Source organism: Chelonia mydas, chromosome 24, assembly GCF_015237465.2.
Source record: "Chelonia mydas isolate rCheMyd1 chromosome 24, rCheMyd1.pri.v2, whole genome shotgun sequence".
NCBI classification, from domain to species: domain Eukaryota; kingdom Metazoa; phylum Chordata; order Testudines; family Cheloniidae; genus Chelonia; species Chelonia mydas.
In genome coordinates, this window is record NC_051264.2 from 10596597 (window position 1) to 10624233 (window position 27637).

Sequence of the window (27637 nt, forward strand, 5' to 3'; positions counted from 1 at the left end):
GTATAACCAAGGTTGGTAAGAGCCAAGGTGTGACTGGCTGGTTGCAGCACACACATAGACATAGCTGGGAGTGACTTGCACGCTGGAGGCTGTGAGTTGCCCAAGCTAGAGGCTACAGCAGCAAAGCAGCGTAAAGGGCACCTGAGGTTACCCGGCAGATGTGACACAGCTATTCATTGGTCTGGACTGTACCCTGGTATGTCACAGACCCCCTCCCAAGTGTCTTGTGGTTCCCTGTCGATGGCAGCTAGTTCGTCAGGCAGGTTCAACAAGGCCAAGTGCAGAGTCCTGCACTAAGGAAGGCAGAATCCCATGCATCGCTACAAGCTGGGGACCAAGTGGCTAAGCAGCGGTTCTGTAGAAAAGGACCTGGGGATTACAGTGGATGAGAAGCTGGATATGAATCAGAAGTGTGCCCTTGTTGCCAAGAAGGCCAATGGCATATTGGGCTGCATTAGTAGGAGCATTGCCAGCAGATCAAGGGAAGTGATTATTCTCCTCTATTCAGCACTGGTGAGGCCACACCTGGAGTACTGCATCCAGTTTTGGTTCCCACACTACAGAAGGGATGTGGACAAATTGGAGAGAGTCCAGCAGAGGGCAACGAAAATGATTAGGGGGCTGGGGCACATGACTTACGAGGAGAAGCTGAGGGAACTGGGCTTATTTAGTTTACAGAAGAGAAGAGTGAGGGGGGATTTGATAGCAGCCTTCAACTACCTGAAGGAGGGTTCCAAAGAGGATGGAGCTTGGCTGTTCCCAGTGGTGGCAGATGACAGAACGGGGAGTAATGGTCTCAAGTTGCAGTGGGGGAGGTCTAGGTTGGATATTAGGAAACACAATTTCACTAGGAGGGTGGTGAAGCACTGGAATGGATTACCTAGGGAGGTGGTGGAATCTCCATCTTTAGAGGTTTTTAAGGCCCTGCTTGACAAAGCCCTGGCTGGGATGATTTAGTTGGTGTTGGTCCTGCTTTGAGCAGGGGGTTGGACTAGATGACCTCCTGAGGGCTCTTCGAACGCTAATATTCTATTATTCTAATTGCCAAGGCCAAGGCAGAACGAATCAGTGTGACTAGGTTCTGGGGAAGAGCAACATTCAGGAATTTGTGGGGCTTGAGGATGTGGGCTGGTTCCTGGCTAGGTCCATGTGCTTCAGTATCAAAGCTCCAGGACAGGGCTTCAGCCTTGCCATTGCAGGTGGTACATAATGATGAAGTCGAACTGCAAAAAGAATAGAGCCACCAGAACTGCCATTGGTTTAACGCCTTTGCCCTGCACAAATACTCCAGTTTCAGTGGTCAGTGTATATTTGGACTGGATGGCGAGCCCCTTCCAAATAACATTGCCACTCCTCCAATCCCACCTTATTGGCTAGGCGCTCCTTATCCAGGATCCCATAGTTACGTTCACTGGGGTAAGCTTCTGCAAATAGGCACACGGGTGTAGTTTTTGTTCGGGTCCGTGTCGCTGGGTCCCAATTCCCTTATTAGAGGCATTGGCTTTTACCAGAAAGGCTCACGTGGCACCTGGGTGGGCCAGTAGGAGTGCAGTGGTAAAGGCGACTTTCAGCTGATCACATGCACACTGGGTTTTGGGGGACCACGAGAACTGGGCATTCTTCTGGAGCAGAGCAGTGAGGGGCCCCATCTTGTTTTGAGAAGTGTGGGATAAACTGCTGATAAAAACTGATGAACCCTAAGAAGCGTGTTAGTCAAAGGTCATGTGGGGGGTAGTACAGTCACGAATGGCCTGGACCTTACATACCTCCTGGTATTTTGGGGGAAGATCTGATGTAGCTTTGAGGCCTCCCCTGCATGGGCCATCACCCCTGCCTGCACCTCACAAGATCCAAGTGCTGGAACAGCATTTACCAGCCTCTGTACACAGAATGCAGCCGGAAAGCAGATTTCTTGTTTTTGCAAGTGGATGAGGGGATGATGGGTCAGCCAGGGAATTCCAAGAATTGGGGGAAGTTCAGGGACTGAAATGTGCTGAACTTTATTGTCTTGCGGAGCCCTTAGATCGCTGCTTCCAGAAGGGTGAAGACAGAGGAGACCCAGCAGTAGTCTCTCTGGAACGACCTTGCGTTGCCAAAGGATTTGCAGCGCCGGGGCTGTTGCCACGTCCATGAAGTTGTCTCTTCAGGAACTGCTGACAAGAGCGCATTGGAGCAGAATCCATTTGTCTGTCTGGGGCATGTGCAGCTGATCAGGTACCTGCAAGGGAAGGATGTCCTGATGGAGAGCAGGACGAGTCCCACTCAGGACTGAAGTGGGGGGGACTTTCTTTTCTTCAGAGCCTAGGCCCTTTCCCCTTAGCAGGCCTAGGCCACCTTGTTTCCTGGACCCTTTGGGGCTCACGTGGGACCGACAGAAATAGAGCAGCCCGACTCCCCACAATAGAAGCACAGACAGTGCTGACAGCAGCATTCCCTTTCCTCAGGGCTATGTCCACTGCATCGGTTAGGCAGGAACTATGGGCATCAAGGGAACAACACGTGGATGGGGCGTTTACAGGGATCCCCTTTTTTTTCCCCCCTTCTTTCACACAGCTGGTTAGCTATACAAAGAACAGGCATTTCAACTTCCGGGCATCTCCACACAGGCCACCTTTTACTTCTGCCAGCCAACCCCACAGAAAGTGAGGCAGTTGCACTGCCCCATTCCATTCGATATCTGCTGTGAGACTGCAGAAGTGCACCGCATAGGTACCCTGCCCTACCGGAGTTTCTGCGGAGCAGCCTTGGCTTTTGGAGCCCGGTGCGGATCGTTGGATGTTACAGCCACGGACTGGAGGAAAGGACTCCAGTTCAACAGCACCAGGCTGTCCATCATGGGGGAGGACCCGTCTAGTGCTTCTCCCATCAGTAGGCTGAAGCCCAAACTCACCTTGGACAAATCAGAGGCACAGGTCTGGGGGCACGTCAGAAAAAGGAACATAAAGCCCAGAACCGCTGGCAGGACCCATCAAAACGTTCTGGCAGGGGAACATAGGACCCTGTTCAGGGCAGGCCACTTCAAAGCATTCCTGGAGTGCAATGCTGTCTGCATGCAGCTGGTCGACTTGTTCCTGGAGTAGCTGGTTCACTATGGTCAGCTATGCACCCCAGTCCTGCTGCCTGACGGTGGGCTGCCCATTCAGGTGAGTCCGATGATTCCAGAGGCAGTGGCTGGGCTGCTGGGTCCATTCCTCTCACGGCAGACCCATTCCTGCAGTTACAGTGGTCCATACAAGCTGTCAGGGCCAGGGCGTGGGCAGCTTGGCCTAGCAGTTAGTGTCAGGCGCCGGCTGAGGGGTCAGGAGCCATTTACCAGGAATCAGTCGGGGTTGGCATGCCAGGAGATCAGAATCGAGAGACAAACAGAGGGCAGGGATCAAGAGTCAGGGAACTGGGAGGTCAGGATCAGAAGGCAGGAAACGGTATATACCAGGCTAGCAGTCCACAGCAGGGTGAAGCCCACTTGTACAGACAACTTCCTGTTGCCTCTTCTGGCTTAAATAGGGGCTATGGACCAATCAGGACCCTTGGATCTCTCCCAATCAGACTGTAGGGGTGGGGCTTGTGCCACGGTTGGGCTTCATGGACACCAGTCCCAGCTGCTGTCTGTGAGGGCTGCATGGACGACTGGAGACGTGATGACTCCTAGGACCCCCAGGCAGTGCTGGGTTGACAGTGGGGCCAGTGGCGCCGGGCCCATGCTCAGAAGGGGCCCCGGCCTGCTCTGCTTGCACTGCGCCCTGAGACCCCACCAGCCCGCAGGCTCCCCCTGGACCCCTTGGCAGAGGGCTCCTCTTCACCCCCTGGCCCCACCCGCCAGCTCCTCTCTGCCCCCTGGGCAGACCCCAGTGTACCTCCGGCTCCGGGCAGTCTCTGCTTCCCTCCATCTGTGGGGCCCGCCTGTCTCCCTGGAGCCGAGCCGCCTGGGACTGGGGCAGAAGCCTGACCAGTCTCGGCCAGTTGTGGGGGGGGACAGTGTGGGGGCCTAGGCTGGGCCCCTCCAGGCAAGTGAGTCCTGAGGGAGCCGGTCTGGGACAGGCCCTGGCCTGGCTGATCGCACCACTCCCGAGGGGCCGGAGCGATTCCCCAGCCTGGGACCAGCCCTGGCTGCAGCTGGCAGCTCAGCCCGGCAGGCGCAGTTGCCTCCCAGAGGGCTGGTGAGTGCGGCCGGGAGGCAGGGCGTGGGGGAGTGGATCTCTGGAGGGTTGGGGGGTGGGGAAGATCTGCGTGTGTTGGGGCACTAGAAAGTGGGGGTTCTGTGTGGGTTGCTGGGCAGTTGTGGTGGGGCTGTGGGCAGGGGGTCGCTGGGCAGGGGTGGTGTTGGCCAGGACACTGTGCATTTGTGGCAGGATCTGGGGGGAGTGATGGGCATAGCAGGTCTGGGGGGCTCTGGTCTTAGGGAATCACTGGGTTGGGGGGGTTCTGCTGTTAGGCAGGGGGGATGAGTGGCGCGGCATGGCCTGCCCCTGAGAGGAAGGGGCATGCTGGCAGCACAGGGCTGGGGGCAACTGCCGGTTTGTAAATAGCGCCCTCGCACTGGTCTGGGTGGAGCAGAGCCACCCCTGCCATAGCACGTCCCCGGCCAACCCCTCGCTCCGGGGACCGACCCCCCGGTGCCATGCTCCATTGCCCTCATGGGGCCCAGAAATATGTTTGGCGCCAGGCCCACGAAAGGTTAATCCAGCCATGGACCCAGGTTCGAGACCTGCAGAGCCTGACAGCCATTGGCACAGCAGGGTGGCTTGTGCCTCTGCAGAGGAAGATGTTGCACACAGGAAAGGGCAGCTGGGTCTGAGAAACCGGGGACATGGAGGCCTGAATGACGGGGCAGAGCTGTCAACTGCAGTCCCCAGCCCAGAGCTTCAGGGTCTTTGAGATCCCTGGGCCCAGGTCCTAGACCACCTCGAAAACAGGGACCGAGACCTTGAACTTGACTCTGTTCTAAGGGAAGCCAGTGCAGGGCATGGAGGATGGTCGACTGTGCTCATGGTAGCTTGTGCTGCTGAGGGGTTGTGCTGCGGTTTTCTGCAGACATTCGAGGGCCTAAGGGCTGCTGGCTTCCTGCCCAGGCCAACTGCCTTGCTGTCCGCCAGACACGGGTGACAACGGGGCGTATTGCTGACCCAGCGCCTTTGCCAGAGGAGTGGAGGAGACCAGCTGCGAAGCCTGGAACCCTCCGGACGGGATCCAACGCTGATGCCCACCTGCCCTTGACTGCACACAGCAATCCCCTGGGAGCGGCTCTCTCTTGCAGTCACCGTGGGATGTGGAAAAGCTGATGCCGCTAGTAATACACCTCATGTAACAGGAAGGATGACTGGGAGCTCCCAGAGGTGTGGTTCTCCTCCCTGGCTTTCCAGCCCTTGTTCTTGAGCTGCTTAATCCGCTTACTGCTGCCGGCCTCTTGGCTAGTTCCCGCTATGCGTGGTCATTCCAGGAACCCATGCTGAAGTCAAACATTTCGCTGGCCTGGCACCAGAGATTCACGGAAATCTGGCCGTGCTCCCGCGACCAGGGAGCAGCACGCCTGGTAAAGGGCTTCTTCGTGTCAGTCGGTGGCCGTTGCAAACACAGGAGGAGGCTCTCTCGGCTTGCCGCTCAGCGGCCACAATAAAATGGAAGGGCTAAATACAATGGGTTAAACCAGGTGCCTGCTTCCATTTTCTGGGAGTCAACTGGCCAGTCTTGGGATAGAAAGAACAAAGGGCGCAATCCCAGGGGATTGTGGGATGGCATTGGAAGGCCATTAGGACCCCAGCCTGGGGGGGCCCAGTCCCAAGCCCGAGATGAGTCCACACCACAAAACGAAGGAATTTGGACCCTGAGACCTGCAGGGCATAGGCGCCGACTCTGTGGGTGCTCCAGGGCTGGAGCACCCAAGGGGAAAAAATGGTGGATGCTGAGCACCTACCGTCAGCCCCCCCAATCAGCACCTCCCCCTCCCTCCCGCCCTGTGCCTCCCGCCCACAGCAATCAACTGTTTTGCGGCATCAGGAGGCTCGGGAGCGGGAGGAGTGAGGACGTGGTGCTTGGGGGAGGGTCAGAACAAGGCGGGGCAGGGGTGGAGCGGGGCCGGAGACAGGGCAGGGGTGGGAAGAGGCAGGTGGGGCCTTGGGGAAAGGGGTGGAGTGGGGGCAAGGCCTGGGGCAGAGTCAGGGGTCGAGCACGCCCCAGCACATTGGAAAGTCAGCACCCATGATGCAGGGGCTTAGGCTTGAACCCACCTGGAGCCCTGGCCTAGAATTGTGTGTAGACAGAAGGGGGGTTTGGCTGCAGCCTGAATCTGAGTGGCCTGACATGCAGTGTAGCCACGCCCTGTGTGGGTGTGACCCCCACTGCAGCCTTTCCCTTTGTGCTGTAGCCTCCATATTGGCCTGGGACAGCCAAGGCGGGCGGGATACAACCAGTCTCTCCTGCCGGTCAGTCTGTACTGCACCCCTGGGTGCTCACGAGGGTGGGACATGGCCAGGAGAGGGTGGGACACGGTCAGGAGAGGGACGTCCAGAGCCATCCACTCTGGTTGTCCCTCAGTTATTGGCCCCATCCACAAGAACAAGGAACACGTATCCCTGCTAAGTCAGCTCCCCCTGCTGTGGTATGTGCCAGCCCCCAGCCGGGGGGCCCTGTGCTCCCTAGGTGGCAACAATCGGGCTGCAAACTCCTACCCTTATGTTTGGGGCGCCCCCTGCTGTCCAGACGCAGAATTGCAGTGGACTTGGCCTCTCATTCTCCCTGTGGTGGCTACTTGCTTGGACTCAGGATAGTCCCAGCCGATCTCTTCTCTGGACTCCCTGGCTGCGCTGAGGCCTCCAGGCACGTCACACACAGTGCATCCCCTTCCGGGGGTTAGTCCTAAGCCAAAAGGTCCCTGGCCCCTCCTGGGCTTGCCTCTGATCCTTCCCCCTTTGTCAGGGGGCTGGCCAGGCAGGCTATCCCCTGCAGGGAGCCTACCCTCTAACCTGACTTTCCACCCCTCATGGGCATCCACAAACCCTCGCTCGGGGTTCCCCCACCCGCTAGGAGCTCCGCCCCAAGGAATGAACCCTACCCAGAGCTCTGTCCCAGCCAGGGCCAGTCTTAAACTGCCAGCCCTTCCTCCAGGCCTTTCCCCAGTGCGTGAGAACCCCCCCTAGCGCCTCTCCTCCAGCACAGAGCTCTCTCTCAGCTCCTTGTCCCCGCTAGCCCTGGCTCCTCCCGCCCGGGGCAACCAGTTAATTAACACCCATCCCTGATTAGGTTTTCTCACTTGCCTTACAGGTGATGGGGATGAAGCCATGAGCACTAGGGTGGGTTAGGCCAGCAGTCTGCCAGCCGGGGGACTGGATTTGGGAAGGAGAGGACGCAGGGATCTCTGCACTGTGGGACCTGTTCCCGTGCATCTCACTGTGTGGAAAGCCTCTCTCCAGTGCAGTCCGTCTGTGTGACCGTGTTGCTGCGCATTTAGAACACCCCCCTTAGCACAGTGCTGGGGGGGGCCCTTGGAGACCGTCTCCTACGAAGCCGGGGCTCTGCTGGGGGGCCAGGGTCTGGGCTGAGAGGAGGCTGCTGGGGAAGCCCTTTAATGCAGGGCAACCGACAGCAAAGCAAGACTCTGTTGGCTTGGGGAGGGGACACTTTAAAGGTTCTTGGGGGATTGTGCTGTCATGTGATCTCGCAGCCCATGGATCAGCTGGGGTGAAGGGCTGGCTATGCAGGGAGGCGGAGCAGCGCTGGCTGGGCTACCAGCACTGCAGCCACCCGGCCAGCACCTTTTCCCGTGCTTGGAGCCATTAAATCAAGAATGGCCATTTTCCTAGGAGCCCCGCACTGGCTCCGCCACCAGCCATTAGGCTCAGTGCAGGCCCCGCGGGAGCTCAGATGGGGTAATCGGCATGGTCCTTTCTGGCCTTAGAATTGGCATCTTTCAGCCCCGGAGCACGCCGGCCTGCTCCTACTGACACACTGCCCTGCCTGTGACACCTCCCCGCAGCCAGCCAGGGCCAAGCAATGACGCGCTTCATGGCGCTGCAATCAAAGGGAACATCACCCGGAGGGGAAAGCAGTTCTTCCCAGGCAGCGCTGCCAGACAGCCCAGGGAGGAGCAGCCACTGACCCGCAGAGCTGCTGGGAGCACGACCGCCTCGGCCAGCACTGGCTGCTCCTGGCTAACTCGCCGCCTTCTTCTCCTAGCTATCAGTCCATCCCAGACACCCCCCTCTATCTATCTATCCCCATACACCCCATCTGTCTATCCCTGTACACCCCATTTATTGATCTATCCTATTGATCCATCAATCTGTCTATCCCCATACATCCCATCTATCCATCTCTATCCCTATACACTCCATCTATCCATCTATCTATCCCCATACACCCCATCTATCTATCCATCCCCAGATGCACCTCTCTCTCCCTCCAGACATACCCATCTATCTATCATACACAACCCGCTTCTTATTTCTTGTTTATTCTTCTCTCTTTCTCTCTCTCTCTCTCTCCCCAGGCAGCTTGCGTCAGGGCTCAGTGTCCCACATCTCGAAGCCCTGGCATTGAATGGGAATAGGTCTGCCTGGGATCACAGACGCACAGAGACAAGCCGGGCCTTCCCCCTCGCTACCCCCCTCCCCAGCCCCCTGCCGGTGACGCAGTGCAGCTGTGTCACTGCAGCGCACATCTGGGCCATGATTCACACGGGAACAGTCCACTCTGTCCCTTTCCTAGGTGAACATGGGAAGAGTTCAGGACGTTTCTTACTCCTCACTGGTATCCACAGAAACCCCCAAAAAAGAGCTCACAATTGCCAGATGCCTTCCCCTCCCCCCTCGCCCCTCCCCTGGAGTCCTTGTGGAGAGGCAGGAATTAGATCTATTTACAACACTGATGGTTTCCAGATGTGACTCAAACCTGTGTCAGCAAAAGAAAAAAGGCCAAAGCGACTCAGGCTAGAGAGAGGGAAATAACAATGGAGGGGGAGGCAGAGCACACCAGCTCCAGAGAGCAACAAAGGAACTGAGCGAGGATGCCCGGAGCCCCCCTGCCCTGCACAGAGCGCAGCACTGGGCTGTGGGTATGGGGGCTCACAGCAAGGAAAGGAAAGTGCAGGACCAGGGGGCTGGGTTGGAGCCCCGTTGGGGGACCTTAGAAGCAGGGCTCGTGGAGATGTACAAATACGGTGACACAGCACAGCTGTTTGTCGGAGCTGGGTGAGCCAGGCGTCTCAGGGCCTGCTAGCAGTGGGGAAGTAGTCACCGAGCCAACAGGGCCGTGTCCGGGGGCCCTGGAAAAATGGGCGCCCCAAGTTGCTCTGCCCACCTGGAGCTCCTGCTGAGGAGCAGGGGAAGCCCCCGCACCCTGACCCCGCTCCCCAGCAGGAGCACAGGGCAGGGAGGTGGGATGTGACAAGCCCCAGTACCCCAACCCCATTTCCCCAGCAGGAAGAGGTGGGGAGGAGCCCCCAGTTGCTCTGGCCCAGGGCCCCAAAAAACCATAATCCACCTCTGCTGCTAGGCAAATGCAGCTGTCTCTGTAGTGTGGATGGCACCTGCCCCACTCCCCGCCTCAGTTTCCCCATCCGTATTTTTGTTTTTCATGGCCCTTCTCTGACCACATCCAGATCTCAAAGCACTTCACAAACCCCAGTGAATTCAGCAGCCTCACACTACAAGGGGGTGGCTCCCACTGGGGAAATGGAGGAATAGGGATTTGGCCAACGTTACAGAGGGAGTCAGTCGCAGAGACAGGGATAGAACCCAGGTGTCCTGGTGCTTTGTCCTATGCTCGGCCCAAGACACTCCTGCCCTGCTTCCCAGGGTTGTTGTTAAGCAGAGTCACTGATACCCAGGCAGGAGGCACTACACCTGGAGGTTGCACAGTTATTACTGGAACATGCAGCAAGCTCTCCAGGCCTGCAGGGTAAGGGGGGGCAGAGGGTTTAACCCACCTGGAGAGGTGCTGTGCCCTGCAGGTCCTGGACACTGCTGGGCACACAAGTGTGTCCATGTTGAGAGGTTTCTCCAGCCGCTCGCAGCGCTGGGTGGGGCTAAGCAGCAGTTCTGCAGAAAAGGACCTGGGGATTACAGTGGATGAGAAGCTGGATATCAGTCAGCAGTGTGCCCTCATTGCCAAGAAAGCCAACGGCATATTGGGCTGTATTAGCAGGAGCCTTGCCAGCAGATCGAGGGAAGTGATTATTCCCCTCTATTCGGCACTGGTGAGGCCGCACCTGGAGTACTGCGTCCAGTTTTGGTCCCCACACTACAGAAAGGGATGTGGACAAATTGGAGAGAGTCCAGCAGAGGGCAGCGAAAATGATTAGGGGGCTGGGGCACATGACTCACGAGGAGAGGCTGAGGGAACTGGGCTTGTTTAGTCTGCAGAAGAGAAGAGTGAGGGGGGATTTGATAGCAGCCTTCAACTACCTGAAGGGCAGATTCCAAAGAGGACGGAGCTCGGCTGTTCTCAGAGGTGGCAGATGACAGAACAAGGAGCAATGGTCTCAAGTTGCAGTGGGGGAGGTCTAGGTTGGATATTAGGAAACACTATTTCACGAGGAGGGTGGGGAAGCACTGGAATGGGTTACCTAGGGAGGTGGTGGAATCTCCATCCTTAGAGGTTTTTAAGGCCTGGCTTGACAAAGCCTTGGCTGGGATGATTTAGTTGGTGTTGGTCCTGCTTTGCGGAGGGGGCTGGACTAGATGGCCTCCTGAGGTCTCTTCCAACCCTCATCTGCTATGATTCTATGCGCTCTGTATTCTTGCTCTGAGATTGATCTCTTCCAAGTCTCTCACTCTCATTTTATTTCAGGCCACATTACCTGCCATTACATTCCATCGGCAGAACCCCCCATGCGCCCAGCTGCGGGACGTACAGGCCCTGTCGGCGTGGGACCTCGCTCGCTGTGCATTGCAGGACCGCCTCTGCGCCCGGCTGTGGGATGTGCAGACCCTGTCTGCATGGGAGCTCGCTCGCTGTGCATTGCAGGACAGCCCGTGCGCCCGGCTGCAGGACATACAGACCCCACCTGTTCAGGAGCATCCCATCTGCTGGTGACAGCAGGGCCAGGGGTCCCCCAGCAACCTCCACCCTCAACCGTCCATGGCTGCAGGCAACAGGCACGCAATGCAGCAGCTGCCCCGGGTAAATGCAAAAAGAGATTTGGACTGGACTAAACAGGGAGCGATTGTGAAGGCTCCAGCCAGCACCAGACCCGAGTGGGGACTCCGGGACTGTGGCCGGGTGGCTTTGCAGTGCCCCAGCCAGGCTATGACAGCGAACACCCCCAGGGAGAAATGCTCTGCCAGCTCTGGGCATCTGCCCTGCAGCCTCTGGCAGGCATTGCTGCCTGGGTTGCAGCCTGGAAAGGTGACACGAGGGAAATCCCCATGCCAGGGCCTGGCCCCTCACTCTCCTATAGAAACTAGAGGTCCCGGAGCCTGGTCTGGGATCACAGAGTCTCCGCATGCTCGGGGCTCTGGCCCGTCATGTTCCACAATGGGGGTCTCAGGCCGGCTGGGGATTTAACCAGTCCCGGTGATGGGGCCCGACTCCCAGTTTAGGAGGCTCAGGCTGTGCAGGGGGGTTAAATAGCAAACTCAGGTCTGGCTTGTCCCATTAACACTGGGCAGGGGCCGGGAGGGCACAGAAAGCACAGGGCAAGCTTCCCCCCCACCACCACACACACCACACTGTGCCTCCAGGGGTGGCCGGCTCTGTGGTGTGCAACCGCTCGGAGAGACCCAGGCGCCTGCCCCTCACCACGGCATCATGGCTCCCTCTCGGCATGGAGCCAAGCGGCTCAATAAAACTGGCATGAGGAGCCCCCTGCGAGCCAGGATCAGAGCCCTGCTCAGGATCCCGTGTCCCTGGAAACTGTCACCTCCCAGGGGAATCTGTTCCCAGGCCCTCCCCAATTCAACACATATCGTCCCTCAAAGACAGAGCCAGCCTGCTCCCCTGCCAGCACAGGGCAGCAGGGGCTTCTCCAGCCAATGCTACTCAGCACTGAGAGGTGCTGGGTGGGGTTGGAAGCATAAGCTATACCAGATTAAGTGGTAGTCCCTTCCGGCCTTTACCTCTGTCACTCTAGGAGAGGTAAAGCAGGGGACTGGGCATCAGGACTCTGAGGTTCTGTTCCTGGGTCTGCCCGTGAGTGTGAACGCAGGCAAGTCATTTCCCTGCTCTGTGCCTCACTTTCCCCACCTGTAAACTGGGGTGATGCCCCTCCCTGACAAAGCCCTGGCTGGGATGATTTAGTTGGGGATTGGTCCTGCTTTGAGCAGGGGGTTGGACTAGAACCTCCTGAGGCCCCTTCCAACCCTGATATTCTATGATTCCCCTGCAAAGCACCAGTACTGACAGTAATGAAATGCCCAGGCATAAGGAAAAATCGTTGTTATATTGCACATTTCCTCAGTGCTTTGCAAACTTTCCATGATGAGCCATGGCTCCTGCAGTGGCCAGCAGGGGGTGCTGCTGGTCGCCTCTTTGCTCTGGGAGAGAGAAATCAGCCCACTGGGCCCCAGGCACCCCACAGTCTGACCTCCCCGCTCCTGCTGCCAAACCCCTCCAGCCAAGCAGAGCACACGCGGGCCAGCAATTCTCCTGACACAGCATTTCCCTCCCTCCTGCTCCATCTCTTGCTGTCACCGGCTCCAAGCCTGGGAATCTGCTGCTGAAAGGCCCAGTGGGACTCGCAAACGTTTAGACTCATAAATTCACCCCACAGCCCCGCTCAGCCGGGCTTTGTGGGGCTGGGCAGCTCAGGCGATGGGCTGCAGCCTCTAGGCTGGGGACAGGCCTGCACGGGCAGTGCCCAGGGGACAAAGCACTAGCCCCAGGTCCCCTCCCTCTCTGTGCTTTGTCTCCCAAGCAAGCACTGTAGGTAATTAGTGAAGAAAATGTGTCTGTCTTTCCTGCCTCTCCTCCTGCCCTTCCTGCCGCTCTCCCCCGTACTCTGCAGCCGGGGCCCCGGGAGCCAAGAGACAGTCCTGCCAAGCCTGACAACTCCCTGCACTCATGGCCATGTTGGGGAATCCAGAACCCGTCCCTTCCCAAGGGAGCTGGCGAGGGGGGGAGATCCCAGCACCCGGGGCCCTTCACTGGCGCTCAGATATCAGTGATGGGTGCACTGCACAGCAGACAGATGCTGGACTGCCATAGGAAGCTGGGCTGGGATCCACCCCCAGGGAGCCACTTCTGGGCTCCAAGAAAAGCAGAACGGGGGCAGGGGAGGGACCGATCCTCCAGGGTGCGCACCCCAAAAGAGCCACCCCAGTAGTGCAGACAGATGTGGGATGTTCCCAGCCTCCGGCACCCTTGTCAGAGCCTCCAAGCTCGTGGAGCCCCTGGGCATAGGAAAAGGGGGAGGAGCTCTTCGAAGCTCCACCCACAAAGTGAGGTCCACCTTTGTGAGCGGGCAAATTGAGAGACCGCTGGCTGGACATGTCAACAGCTGATGCTGAGCTCTCCTTTGGCCAGGACCCCACCCTGCCCCGCTCCGATCTGCCAGGACCCTGGCCCGCCCTACCTCACCCTGCTGGGACAGCTGAGAGCCTCCCGCCCTTCCCATCCCCAGAGCCCTGCAGTGCCTGGGCACATGGCTGTGCAGGGGGCTCCCAGGAGAGCCAGACACCAAGTTGGGGATTCTCTGGTGGGAGGGGAGTGACCCTTCCTCTCCAGCCAGAACCTCGCCCCCGAGGCAGCCAAAGCCCCGAGGCCATTGGGCATCCCCAGCCAACGCTGGCAAAGAGCAAGACGGGAGGGGCTGACCTGACCCAGGGCGGGCATTTGCTGGAGGGTGGCGGGGGCAGAGAAGCAGGACACGGCCTGGCGAGCAGAGAGGGCAGGCTCCTAAGACTGGCCCGGTGAGCAGGGTGCAGAGAAGGCCTGGCCAGGGGAGACTCAGGTGATGATGGTGGGGCCGAGGGGCTGTCCAGCAGGCTCTCAGCTGGCCCCTCTCCTGGCAGCTCTCAGGTTTCCCTCATCCAAGGCAGCCGGTGCCTCCGGGTAGGAGGGACCTGTCCATCACCTCCCATTGTGTGTGGGGGTGGGGGTTAACTCGGACTCCACCCCTTCCATGGCACAAGGGTGCAGAGGGGCCACTCGCCCTCGGTGAATGGCCTGTAACATTCTCATGCATGGCGTGACCTACTGGGCTTGGCATTGGTACCCAGAGAGTGCCAAAAGGTTAAAGGGCACCTTTGGGCAGAGGAGGCTCACTGCGGACTGGTTAGACCTGCCCCCAACAATGGAGGAGCCGGCAGGACCCCCGAGCACTGGATAGTTGACACCAACATGGGGAAGCTCCAGCGGGTGGCCTCGGCAGGAGGAGGACAATGGACCGAGCTGTGCCAGGTCCCCGAGACACAGCAGAGCCCACCTGGGACTGGCAGACCAGGAGTTTGGATGGTCGATGGTTCACCACAGGCACACTGAAGGTTCCTCCCCGGGCTCTTCCAAAGCCAAGGCAAAGCTCCGGGCCGGTGAATCCACAGCACCTTCCCAGGTCCTGGAAACTCAGAGCCTTTAGCCCTGACTCATGCCTGCCCCCTGGCCCTGCTGTGTCAGCAGCTGGTGCCCACACTGACCAGAAGGCAGCTTTGACCCAGCCCAGCCACACCCCACAAGGGCCCATCTGTCAGCGAGGTCACCTAGTAGCAGGAGCCTGGGAGGTCTGAGGAGCAGCTGCAGGAATTTCCTGGCAGCCAGCAGCCTTTCTTGTCCCCCTGGCTGGAGAGCATGAGTCACTGGGGACTCATTCTCACCCCCTTCCCGCCAGTGTCCTTGTCTGGGGCAGGACCCAGCAAGGTCTCAGGGCTCCTGGAAGGGGGCAGCTGTTTGACAGACCAGCCAGAGCCCGGGGCTCACCCACAGACCCAAACAGGCTGCGGAGCAGCCCCTCCAGGATTGATCCTGCCTGGCCCCACCTCTCTGACCATCGCCCTCCCCCTGAAACTCCCCTGGGCTGGGGTGTCTCCCCACAGCCCTTCCACGGACAGCCCTGGCACTGCTCTCCCCTGCCCTGCCCCACAAGCTGCCCCCAGCAGCGGGGCTGGGACCAGGCCGGGAAGACGCTCTGCTGGAGCCAGCTTCCAGCTACAGCTGCCCTGGTGTGTTCTGAGGCTCTGGCAGCACCGGTCTCATTGCGCCTCACGCTGCTGCTGGACAGCGGGAAGCCTGGCATTTGGGGATGGAGCTGGGAGGACCCAAGGCAGCCACAAGGCCTGTGGCTTCCCAGCTGCCCCAGAGAGCAGCCCCTGGTTCAGGCAGACCTGACTGACCTGCTTCTAGGCTCAGCAACCCCAGAGCAGCCTGCACCTGTGAGGCCCCTGGGGCAGTGCCGGGCATTGGTGCCAGGCTCTGGGCAGGCCTCACAAGCCAATGGCAGTGGGCGTCAGGGTGCTGGCTGGGGTGATGGGGCAGGGAGAGGCTTCATGGGATCGCTCCCAGCACCCGCAGTCAGAGGCAGCTGCTCCGTCCAGCTGCAGTGGTGCCAGCCACAGTGAATCCAGGCCCGGTGGCCTCCGCAGCAGCTGCTCCGCAGCCAGCCGCAGGGCACCCACACCCAGATCCCATTGCATGACTCACATCCGCCTGCACTAGATGGGAAACGAGGCTGGAGAATGCCCCCTTCCCCGCTGAGGAGCTGCCTGCAAGTGTCACTTCAGAGCCATTCGCCAGGGCCCGAAGAGCCATCCCCACCTGCAGGCATTGCCTTGTGACTCCCATGCCCGTGCCGATACCACACCTTAATGCAGGGCCCAGCCTGGGCAGACATCCCCACCTGGCAGCCATCCCTCCAGCCACAGGCACCGTCCCTGCCCCTCTCACCCCTCACGTGGCAGGCTGCCGTGGCCCTGATGACGTATCCTCCATGTTGAGTGCAAACCGAGGTGTGGGGAAAGGGACAGGACTCCTGGGCTCTATTCCTGACCCTGCCACTAGCTCTGTGTATGACCGACGGCAAGGCATTGCCCCACTCCATGCCACAGATTCTCTGCGTGCCTTGCACTTGCTGTAGTATCTGCAGTCCAGGTCTGATCCCCCCTTAGGACGGCGTGGCTGTGTCCGTGTGTGTTTAACAGGCCCAGCGCTCCCAGGACGTGTGCTGGTCAGAGACGATTCTTACTGGTCCTAGGCCCAGTTCTGGTCCGTATTTTCACCAACGAGCTGGGAGCAGACGCAAACTCACTGCTGACAGAAGGCTTGGTGGGGTGAAGAGGAGGGCAGGGTGGGCATACAGAGCGAGCTGCACTGCTGGGGTGTTTTCCCTTGGAACACCTGGCCAGGGAGCCTGGCCCAGTGGGGAAAAGGGGAATCAGGCCCCTGAACTACAACCCCCAGGATGCACCACACGGAAATGTGGCCTGGTGCTGAACAGGCTCCAAACAAAGCGTTTTGCTTTGGGCCCCTCGGCACGTTTCAGCTGGAGCGAAAAGGCCGGAACGGACGGCTCCGGGCCATCACCCCCACAGCCACGTTCCGTGGACATTTATGTTCCATGAAGAATTTAGATATTTCAACGGCTTGTCCTGCTTCAGAGCGAAAATGGGTCGAACCCTCAGCCCCTCCCGCCGGATGGAAATTCCAGCTCGGCTCAGCTCTAGCAATAGAGCAGCGTGGGTGGTTAACCTCGGGAACAAGCTGCCAAGGGAAGTGCGGGATTCTCCGGTTCCTGACAGCTTCGGATCCCGCCTGGGGGCTTTCTGGAAATAGCTTTAGTCCAACAGCAGTTCCTGGGCTCCATGCGGGGGTAACTGGGGAGATGACTGGCCTGTGCTCGGCAGGGAGACAGATTGGGTGACCACATCGGTCCCTTCTGGGCTTACGCTCTGGGAATCCCGCCCCAGGCTGGGAGCTGGGAGCAGCGACCCCGCTGCTGAGATGACTCAGGATCAGACAGTTCATACAGGAAAGGCCCTGCTGGCGCCGCTGCCCCAGCCTGGGCATAGGGAAGGTTCCCTCCCCCAGCAATTCCCAGCTCAGAGCCCTGGGGAAGGACAATCCACTTGTTGGAAAGGCGCCTGCAGCCTTTGTGAGAGGAGATGCTGGGGGCGGGGGGGGATGTCTGGCTGACAGACCCAGACAGAGCAAAAGTCCCAGACTGGCCCAGACCCCAGCAGGCTAGGCTGAGGGGAGGGTAGGAAAGGAGCTGTCAGAGCCAGGCTCAGCCCTGGGTCTGTCACTATATGGGAAACGCCAACCCCCAGCCCCCTAAATCCCAGAACAAAGTCCCCCTAGGCCTCCTCTTCCTCCTCCCAGGCCCCCCTGGGCTGGAGGGGTATCACAGCCCCACCTCCCGAACTCAGCTGGAGCCTGCGGCCCTCTCCTAGTGATCTCCCCCCTCCTCGCTCCCTTCTGATCATCACAGGGCAATCACCTGACCCCGCCCAGGCGACCCCTTTGTATCACAGCTGGCTGGCCCCAGGCCCTAGGGCACCCCCCCTACACTCCCCTCCCAGGGCAGGGGTATCGTCCCCTCGCTCCCCAGTAGCATCTCCTCTCTGTGCCCCCCAGCCCAGACAGGAAGTTTGGTTCCGTTGCCCAGGTGCCCGGCAGGCCACACCAGGAGCAGGAGGCTGCGCAGGTCATATGGGCCACCCAGGACATTGGGCCCAGGAAACAGGACTCCTGGGTTCCATTCCCAGCCCTGTCCCAGCATCACTGGCACAGGTAACAGGCCGTGTCTGTGCCTCAGTATCCCCATCTGTAACATGGGTCAATAGCTCTCCGCAAGGGGCAGCTGGCAGGGTTGGATGGGTGTGGGGGAGGGCAAGAGCTGCCCTGCCCCAGTCCACCCCTGCCGGAAAAGCTGGGGAAACTCCCAAACCCGGATTGCAAAAGCTGCTAATGAGATGCAGATAAACCTGGGTTTGCACAAGAAGGTGACACTGATGGGGAAGCTGAGCATCTGGTGCAGGGCTGCCAGCCAGGGGACTGGGTGGGGCTGCCAGCTGCGGGAGGGCAGGGGTAATGCTGTCAGCTGGGGGGTGAGGGAGATGACAGGGGGGCTGTCAGCATTCAGGGTGGGGGGCTGCCAGGCAGGGGGAGCCTGTCAGTTCCTTTGTCCCTTCCCCATGGCTCTGCCTGCCCCTCCCCCCCGCCGACCCCACTTGCTGAGCTAGCAAGAGGCCTGGGCCCCTGTGAGCATCTGCCTTGGTGCCTCCCCCGGCTGATGACGAGGCCACAGGCCCAGCTCCCCACTCCTGGCTTGGGTGCGAGGCCGTTACCAGCACAAGTCTGATCCTCCCCCCGCACCGCCTGCAGGAGATCACCTGGGTATCCTGGCCCTTTGCAGACCGGGGGGCGGTTTGGGAATCCAGTGAGGTTTGATACATAACGGGGCTGGGGAGACACTGCCCTGCTGGTGCCCCAGCCAAAGATGGTAGCAGGGAGGCTCCCTGGGGGCTCGGGGCAGGGGACGACCGGCTGCTCTGTGCATGGGTGAAGGGTTTCCTGGGAGTGAGCAAAGCCATGTCTGAGAGACATGTTAGCTGCAGCTCAGGGCTAATCACTGCATGGGCTAAGCTGGCCCTGGCATGCTGGTCCCAGCTCCATTGGCTCGGGGGGGTGCGTGTCCCGCAGGGCGTGCCAGGCATCGACAGCAGGCTGGTAGATGAACCCGCCACCTTGCTGCAAACGGGGTAACGGCAACAGCACCTTACATCAGTGCACCCAATGGAAATCCCGCCGGGCAGAGGCCGGCTCTCAGTGTCTCCCTCCGCACCCAGCAGCTCCCAGCAGGCGCAGGGCAAGGTGACGCTGAATCACCCTCCCAGGGTCCTGAGCATGAGCCTAGAGGTTGGACCCCGGGGAGCCCCTGGGTTTACGGGAGACCAGGTCATCCAGGAGAGCATGGGTGGGGGGACCCTGCCTGTCCCAGAGCGCGAGAGCAGAGTGTGTCTAAATCCTGGTCCTCAGCTCACCCAGCTCCACGAAGCTCTGTCACCCCTGAGCAGATAGCCCCGTCCTGCTAGTCAAAGCGAGACCAGGAGGGAAGCCAGGGGGCAGCTGTAAGCATCAGCCATCTGATTCACAGCCCTCAGGAGACAGATATAGCAGGGGGAGGGGGACAGAGATACGTCTCTATGGTCCAGACCCCTAGATCTCACACAGCACCTTCCCCCCACCCCGAAGAATCCCACAGCATCTCATAAACTACGTAGAGGGATCACATCACCCATTGCGGAAATGAAGCCACCTCTGGGATGGGCATAGCAGCTGTTTAACAGCCACACAGAATAATTTGGGACAGGAAGTGAAGGAGACGCCGATATCCCATGGAAAGTGCAGAGGGATTTTAGGGAGGGAGGCTCACTCCAAACTGGACTTTCTGACTCCTGGGGGAAGGCGCTGGGAGCTGAGGCCTGGTCAGTGAGGAGCAGCCAGCGCCTCGTCTGTAGGACATTGTACCCTCACACATAGCTGGGGAGCAGGGTACACAGCTACCTCCACACCACGGGGTGTCCCACCGTAATCTGACACGGAGAGTTACAGCAAGACGAGGTGCATGTTCAGAGGAGGCCTCTGCGGAGCTGCAGCTGGGGCAGGGCTGTGACCACTGGCCTCCCAGTGCCAGGCTGAGTGTTCTGCGCTGTGTCGGGACCTGAAGGCTGGACACCAGCTGGGAGGCAACTTGTTTGGACCAGGCGGGATCCATCCCTGCCTCAGGAATGCTGCAGCCCCCCCCCCCCCTCCCCGTGACTGAGTGTGTGTGATTGCGTCAGAGTGTGACTGTCTCTGGAAGCTGTGAGTGTGGTGATTGTGTCAGAGTGTGACTGTCTCTGGAAGCTGGTGAATGTGTGTGATTGTGTCACAATGTGACTGTCTCTGGAAGCTGGTGAATGTGTGTGATTGTGTCACAGTGTGACTGTCTCTGGAAGCTGGTGAATGTGTGTGACTGTGTCAGAGTGTGACTGTCTCTGAAAGCTGAGTGTGTGATTGTGTCCCAATGTGACAGTCTCTGGGAGCCATGAATGTGTGTGATTGTGTCAGTGTGTGACAGTCTCTGGGAGCCCATGAGCAAGTGTGTGTCAGAGCAAGTGTGCACACAGCCCTGGGGGAATTGCAGGATTTTCTCACCCTTTCCCTACGGCTGGGCCAAGCAGAGAACCCCCTTTTGAAATCTTCCGAGAATTCACAGTGTTCTCAGTGAGGTGTGACGTCAGGACTGCTTCTAGCAGCAGCCTCCAGCTGGCCTGAGCCCAGGGCCTTCCAGCCAGCCAGAGGATGTGGGAAAAGCAGAAAAATTAGCTGTAAATTGAGAAAACATCTGCTAATGGGGGGAACACGCCATCTGGGCAGCATCAGCACCCCCGTCCCACAGCTGGGAGATAACAGCTCTGCAGGCAGCCAGCCCCAGGACCTGAGTCCTCAGAGATGTTTGCAACCATTTTCCCCTTCCTGGAGTCAAATGCAGCAAGGAGCCACCTAACCACCCCCATTCTGCCCCCCTGGGGGTTCCCCTTCCCCCCAAAGACAGTGTGGCAAGTAGAGGCCCCCAGCCTGAATCGGGGGTACAGGGAAGAGTGGGGAGAGTCCCCAGCACTTCACACTGGTGTAACGACAACACAAGATGCAGAGAGTTGAGAACCCAGGGTTCCCCGAGCCCTGGCATGGATCAGCACAACGGGCCCTCTCTCACAGGGCCCCCACTATCGTTAACTCTCTCGCTGCATGGCCAACCCCATAATATAAAAATAGCAGATCAGGTCCCCCAAGACCAAGATATTGGCTTAAACATCATGAGCTTTGACCACTATTAGACATGAAGCCTATCATTCGCCTCCTGGCCTGGCAGCCAAGAGAGGCCACATTTTTAGGATGGTCTCAGTCCCCAGGAGGGCTAGAAATGTACTTCTCTTTTTACTGAAAACTACGATTTTCTAGGAACCTCCTCACTCCAAGCCCCACAGTAAAACCCCAAGATTGAGAGGCTTGCGTTGAAATCACAAGAGGGCATCCATCCAGCTTGGTGCTCGGGAGGTCAGGCACTCGAGGGAAGGGGCCTGTTGACTGTCCATCCTTCGGGGCCCAAGTTCATGAGCTTGGTGTGAAGTTCATTTCTGGATGCTCATGCCTTGCCTTGCCTTGCCTAGCCCTTGCTGTGTCTATTGATGGATACTCACTCTTACAGGTAAGGTGCCCAGATGCTGCAGTGCAGGAGCACTCTGAATTAACTGCCACTGGGCACAAGCCACCAGGAGAGCTGGGCAAGAAACAGGTTCTTGGTTCACTGGGAATTCTGAAAAACTGGGGGGGGGGGGACATTTTGGATTGAACTGAAAATGCAATGTATTGAAATTTTTGGTGAATCGAAAAGCTGGGGAAAAAATGTCCTTCATTTTATTTGACCCCAAATGAAACATTTTGTGCTGATTTTGAGTGGGATTTTTAAAATACTTTTAACATTTTTAAAATGACATTGAAGGACATTTTGGCCCCCAAAATCAAATGTTTTGTTTAGAAAATGTTGAAATGTTTCAACTTTTAAAGAATTTTTTAACATGAATTTACACGAATCAACAAAGCTGCATTTTTCAACAGGAAAAGTTTTGGATGAAAAATTTCACCCAGCAGCCACCAGCCAGCCAACTGCAGCACCGGCCTTGGGCCCCCAGGCAGAAGGCTTCGTTCCTACTGAGTGAGCCCTGAGTGAGGGACAGCGGCTTGGAGCAGGATGCTGTTGGCCCTGCAGTCCGAGCTGTGAGTGCGGGTCGGGCAGACGCACTCTAACTTTACCCCGCTAGCATGCTGAAAATAGCAGGGTAGCTTTGGCAACATGGGTTCAGAAACACAACTAGGCGGCCCGGGTTCTGGGCGTGCTTGTACTGCCCACACTTCCGCAGCATCACTGCTCTCTTCAATAGCAGTAACAGGTAATGCGAGCGTGCGTACACCTGCCCAAGCTGCAGTCGCCCCCCGGACTGCAGTGCGGCCAGACCCTGTGATGTGTCCCTGCCACGGGGCATCCAGACCAGGATTTCAGAGCAATACACAAGAGCATCAGGAGGCCAGACAGGGTCAGACAATGGTCCATCTAGCTAGTGCTACAGTGGCCAATCCCAGGTGCTTCAGAAGGAATGAACAGAACAGAGCAATTATCAAGTGATCCATCCTCTGTCATCCAGTCCTAGCTTCTGGCAGTCAGTGGCTTAGGGACACCAGAGCAAGGGGTTGCATCCCTGACCATCTTGGCTCATAGCCATTGATGAACCTCTCCTCCAGGAACTTCTCCAATTAGTTTTCGAACCAGTTATAGTCCTGGCCTTCACAACATCCCCTGGCAAGGAGTTCCACAGGTTGACTGTGCGTTGTGTGAAGAAGTACTTCCTTATGTTTGTTTTAAACCTTTCATTGGGTGACCCCCTGGTTCATTTGTTATGTGAAGGGGTAAATAACACTTCCCTATTCACTTTCTCCTCACCAGTCATGATCTTATAGGCCTCTGTCATATCTCTTTTCCAAGCTCAACAGTCCCAGTCTTTTTAATCTCTCCTCGGGTGAAAGCTGTTCCATCCCCCCAATCCTGTTCGTTGCTCTTCTCAGTGAGTAATAGGGTCGAGGTTTGCTTTGAATCAGCATTAGAAAGCTGGCACAGCAACTAGAGTTTGCAAAACTGGATTGAGAAATCTCTCCGGAACCCTGGATTGGAGGGGGCAGAAATATTGCAATGATGGCCATCCTGGAGCTGACCCTCATCTCTGCCATGAGCCCGACTCAAACCCAGCCCAGAACCTCAGCTCCGTGAGGGGACAAACAGACCAATCTGAGCTCTCCTGAATGTGGAGAGTCCAGACCCAGATTAACCTCTGAACTTCCCCAAGGGTGGGGTTGGGTTCCCCCTCTGTAGAGAGAAGTCTGCCGGACTGAACCTGCATCAAAGATTTGTTTCAACCACAGAGCCAACCTAGTTCAAAGCTCTGTGTGTGCAACCTGGGCTTTTGGGTCAAGTCTGAGCAGAAGAAAGTCTGAGTCAATTCTGTTATCCATGGGGCTGGCTCATGCCCTCACCCAGTCATTGTAGTGCTGTTGCTCCCTGTCAATCCAGGCCCAACGGTTTCAAAGCAGATGTTTCTCCCACAGAAACCATGTCAGAGTCATGGCAGGAATTCTGCCTAAACCAAAACCAGATGGGAATTTCTAAATTAAGCCCCAACTCTGCCCCAGCTCCACCAGGGGCTGCTCTCAGGGTTTGAGGAGGTCTAGCTGAGTGGTCCTGGCCCGGTTCTGTGCCAGCCTGGGCACAGTGGGCCAGGGCATTTCCATTCGTTATTGCACAAGTCAGCAACTCAGGAAGTGGCTGGCAAGCTGACGGGGAAACAGTTCGGTGTCTCCAGCCACGCAGAGCTGACATCGCATGCCAAGGGCCCGGCACCCGCCGAGCTGGGAACTATGTCTCCAATGCCTGGAGTAGCTGCTGAATACAAACACATGGCCAACAGCACAGAGACCACTGGGCCACGTTCTCCTCTCATTCCCACCAGGGCTGCACCCACGGAGGCTGCTGGGCCTGACTCTGACCTGGAACCAGAGGAAATCTAGAGTAACTCCACTGAGCCAGATTCTCAGCTGGTGTAAATTGGCACTGGTTTCAAACGAGCAATGCAGGTTGACATCAGGTGAGGAGCTAGCCCATTCGTGGAGTTACACTGGCCTAAAACTATTTATGTGACAGGGATTCAGCCCCACTGAGCCAGGGAGTCATTCCTGATTTACGCCAGGGTAGGTAGAGGAGCGTCAGGCCCGCACCAATCCAGCCCAGCATGTTGGCCGCCCCCTTTCCCGGGGTTCAGCCCAAGGCGTTTCGGCGAAAGTGAACGCAGTCTGTGCCGCGGAGCCCGGGCAGTTCTGACCCTGGTCTAACACACGGCTAGCGCCACACGACAGTCCCAGGGCCAAAGCGTGCACCCCGCACACCGCCCTCCAGGGAGCCTCCTGCTGCAGCCCGGACAGCACCACGCCTGGGTCCCGGGAGAGCGCCCGGGTCTTACCCCGACGGGGTTGCGTGGTGGAGCTCACAGGAGACTGGGAGCTGCTGCTCCTATGCCCAAGCAGGAGCCCTGTCTGCTGCCTCGCCTGGTGCAGAGGAAGCTGCTGCCATGAGGTGACCCAGGGGAAGTAAATCTCTCCCCAGAAGAAGGGGCTCAGTCCGGGCGACTTGCAGCCAAGCTCTCCATCCCCATCCCTTCCTCATCTCCTCCCCCACCCTCTGCCTCTTGACTTTGTTCCACGTTCCCAGAGGCCCAGGCTCTGGACGGCAGCCACGTCGGAGCTGGACTGACGCTCGCACTGTGCGTGCCGCTCCACGGAGAGCGTTCAGCGTGTCCTTCTGGGGACTGTGCTGCCACGGCCACATAACTCAGCGTCCCACTCAGCGAGGCCCCGGATGCGTCAGAGCGGGGCGCGGGGCGCCAGCGCAGAGTCAGCATTTGCCCAAGGTGGGTTGGGGAAGGGACCCCACAGGGACTGGAGCTCCTTGGTGGTCAAGGCTCTGGTCAGCCTGTGGGGCTGAGGGACATAGCACACGTGGGGGAAGCAGACACGAACTCTAACCCGCAAACCTCAGATTCCCATGGAGCCTCCCAGCTCAGCCCAGCCATGAGGACCTAGGCGAGGCCACGGGGGCAAGGCTGGCTCCGGTGACCCGGCCAGGCCTCTGTCATTCTGCCGCTCCATGGCAAAGGGGGTCAGCTGGCTGGATGGCTCATCTCACGTCGTGTGCTGGGACCCATTCCTGATAAATCGGGAAGCATGTCCTCACCGTGTGGGTAATGAGGAGTCACTTCTGTCCAACGCCCTGGTTTGGGGTCAATGCAGATCTGCCACTGACCTGCCGGTTTTCTCACCACTACCAGCTGCTGATCCACTTGGTCCTAGCGGAAGCGGATTAGGGTCTCCTGGGGCCCTGGGCCAGAGCAAGTGGCCGCTTCCGTCCCTTCCACCTGCGACCCCACCCACAGCCCCAGCCCATTCCACACCTTCCCCCCGCAGCCCTGCCCCTGTTCCACCCCCAGCCCAGCCCCACCCTGTCCCTTGCCCCCATGGCCCCGCCCCATTCTGCCCATGGCCCTGCCCCCCGCTTGCTCCTTTCTGCCCCCCCTCCCCCTCTGCGGCCCCAAGACTGGAGAAGCTCTGTGCCCCAGGGCCGTGGTGGGGGGAGATTTTTCCGGGGGCCACAAATTGGCCTCTGCAGTAATCAGCAACTGAGTGCTAATTTCAACAGGTGGAATGACGCCTCTTTGCAGGCTTGCCAGGTCCTTCTCCCGTGGCTCCATCCGAGCTTGTGGCAGACTCACAGCCTGCATGCGAGCGTCGGTTTTGAACTTCAGCTCGCCATGTGGGTGTCCATGCCCTGGCAGCACGTTCTAGTCTCCTAGAACGCTGGGCAGGGCCCACGGGCCCTGTTCTCTCTCCTCTCGCACACTGAGGGTTTCGTGGAGCTGTACTGACAGCGAATCCAGGGCTTGCCCTGCCCCGCTGCCCAGCAGCTGGTGGTTCTCCTGTGTGTCAACTGCTGGAAACCCCAAGCAGCAACAACTCTTGGTTTGTGGGTTTCTTGTCAACAGCCTGCATTTGCCCCCCGGCCTCAGCATTGATTGACGGCACAACCCCAGCACCCGGTCACATTTCTACAGTCCACTACTGCTGCTTATCGGTGTTGCTGGGACTCCACTGCAGTCGGTTCCACAATCCAGCTGGACTTGGACTGGCTGATCTAATAGCATAGCTGGTTACATGGCAGTTGCGTGGCTGGCAGCCTTCTCCATGTCACGTGCACGGAGAGTCTTTGGATCTGCTAAAGTCGTACTGCAGAGATCTCCCTCTCGATCACCAGCTGGACTGCTGCTCTTTTCAGCCTGGGGCAGCTGCAGGCCGGGGTTCTGTTTCCCACATCCCTTGGGCTGCTCCCCTTAGGGCAGGCATTTGTCTTTCAGCCTTTCGGGCTGCTTTCCACAGCACTGGCCTTATGCTGCCTGCATTCTTAGTCCAGCTCTCGCTCCTGCTTTCTGGGTTCCTTGAGCTTGAGTCTGCACTAATGGCTGGCTGTGTTTGATCCTTTCCTTGGACAGTTCAGCTGCTGTTGCTTTTTGGAGGCATTTCTCTGGGGTTAGATCTGCTTCTCTCAACAAGCTCTCCCGTAAGCAGGACTCCCGCACCCCACAAACCATCCTGTCTCTAGTTAGGGAATCTCTTATGTCTCCAGTTACACGTGCATGCCAGAGTTCTCAGCTCTGTAACGTCAGGATCTGTTCCCCCATCTGTTTCTTGGGTTTGTGTAAAAAAGCAGCCTCTCAGATTCAGCTTCTGGGGACAGGAGCTGACTCTGAGCATGCCAGGGCGGGGGGCAGCTCCGACTCACTCAGCCACTGTCCGGGAAGCCAAGCCTAGGCAGGGGGCAGCCCGCTACAGCCACCGCCAGGCACTCTCCCAGACAGCTAATGTGCTGCACTGGGCAAAATCCAGAGTGGCCCTGGGGCCTGGCTGCTATGGAGAGCCACCCAGGTAACATGGGGTGGGGAAGGGACGGGGAGAATGCAGGGGCCCCAGGCTGGGGATGGGGCAGGGAGGAGTCGCATGGGGAGGTCACGTGGGGAGGTCACATGTCCTCCCCTTTATCTGATGCCCCCCAGTATGGGGAGGCACTAGTCGTGTATGCTCTCTCTCCAGTCTATCTGGGGTCAGACACCTGGGGCAGTATTCCTGGCACATGTCTCACTCACTTCTCCTCCTTTTCCCCAGTGATACAGTACAAAAGTTTTCCCCTTAATTTTCTCCTCTTTCTCCCCCATAAGCAGCTCTGTGCACAGATTCAGTTCTTGCTCCCAGACTTGGGCAAGGTTTTTGTCTCAAAATCCAGCATTCCTGGTGCGCTGAGTCTCTCTGTGCTGCCTGTTTGTTGTGGTTCTAGATGCTGCTATATTTGCCTGTTAATCGTACTCTCTTCCTTACTGTGTGTCTCACTAGACTGGGTGCTGCCACCATGTTTCCTGTACCTTGTGTTGGGTAATAACAGTGCTTGTAAAACTAAACAGACTCTTTATTAAGAAAACTATTTACAGAGATGCTGCAACTGCGGCTGACATTCCAGCCATGTGCACACAGACTGACTCCTCCAAACTCTTCCCTCCTGAAACCTGTGTTTCTCCCTCCAAGTTCCAGGCATGTTGCTACACTGCTACACTGGTCTGGGTGTTGATTCTTATACAGCTGGTTAAGAGCCTCCGATTTCAGTTTAGCTTAAATCAGGAACAAATCAACTGCTTTAGTTCCAGTTTGTGTGTGGACAAAATCTTCAGGCTTGTGTGTGTGTGTGTGTGTGTGTGTGTGTGTGTGTGTGTGTGTGTGTGAATCTGATGCGTCCAGGCATATATGCATGCTGTATGTCTCTCTTTCTGGCATTTCCATGTGAGTGTGTGCCTGTCACTGATGTGCGTGTGAGAGAGAGAGAGAGAGAGAGAGAGGAGGTGTGAGTATCTCCTTGGGGTGACCACATGTGTGTCACCATTGTGGTGTCACCAGCTCCCACAATGTTATTGCTGCTTTTGCAGGGTTGGGTGTTTCCCCATAGCTCCGGTAGGCGAGGGGTATGGAAGACTCTCACCTTTCATTTTAAAGGACATGATCGGCTGCCCTGGCTGCGGAGAGGCATGGATTCCAT

The 27637-nt window shown here is 58.1% G+C and overlaps 1 long non-coding RNA gene across 1 annotated transcript; it reads left to right on the forward strand.

Annotated features, from left to right (window-relative positions):
• The first annotated feature begins 1908 nt into the window (after positions 1 to 1908).
• Positions 1909 to 7544, forward strand: LOC122463714. Its single transcript, XR_006287297.1, has 3 exons — positions 1909 to 2214; positions 2554 to 4157; positions 5032 to 7544. It is a non-coding gene; the product is annotated as an uncharacterized LOC122463714 (long non-coding RNA).
• The last annotated feature ends 20093 nt before the right edge of the window (positions 7545 to 27637 follow it).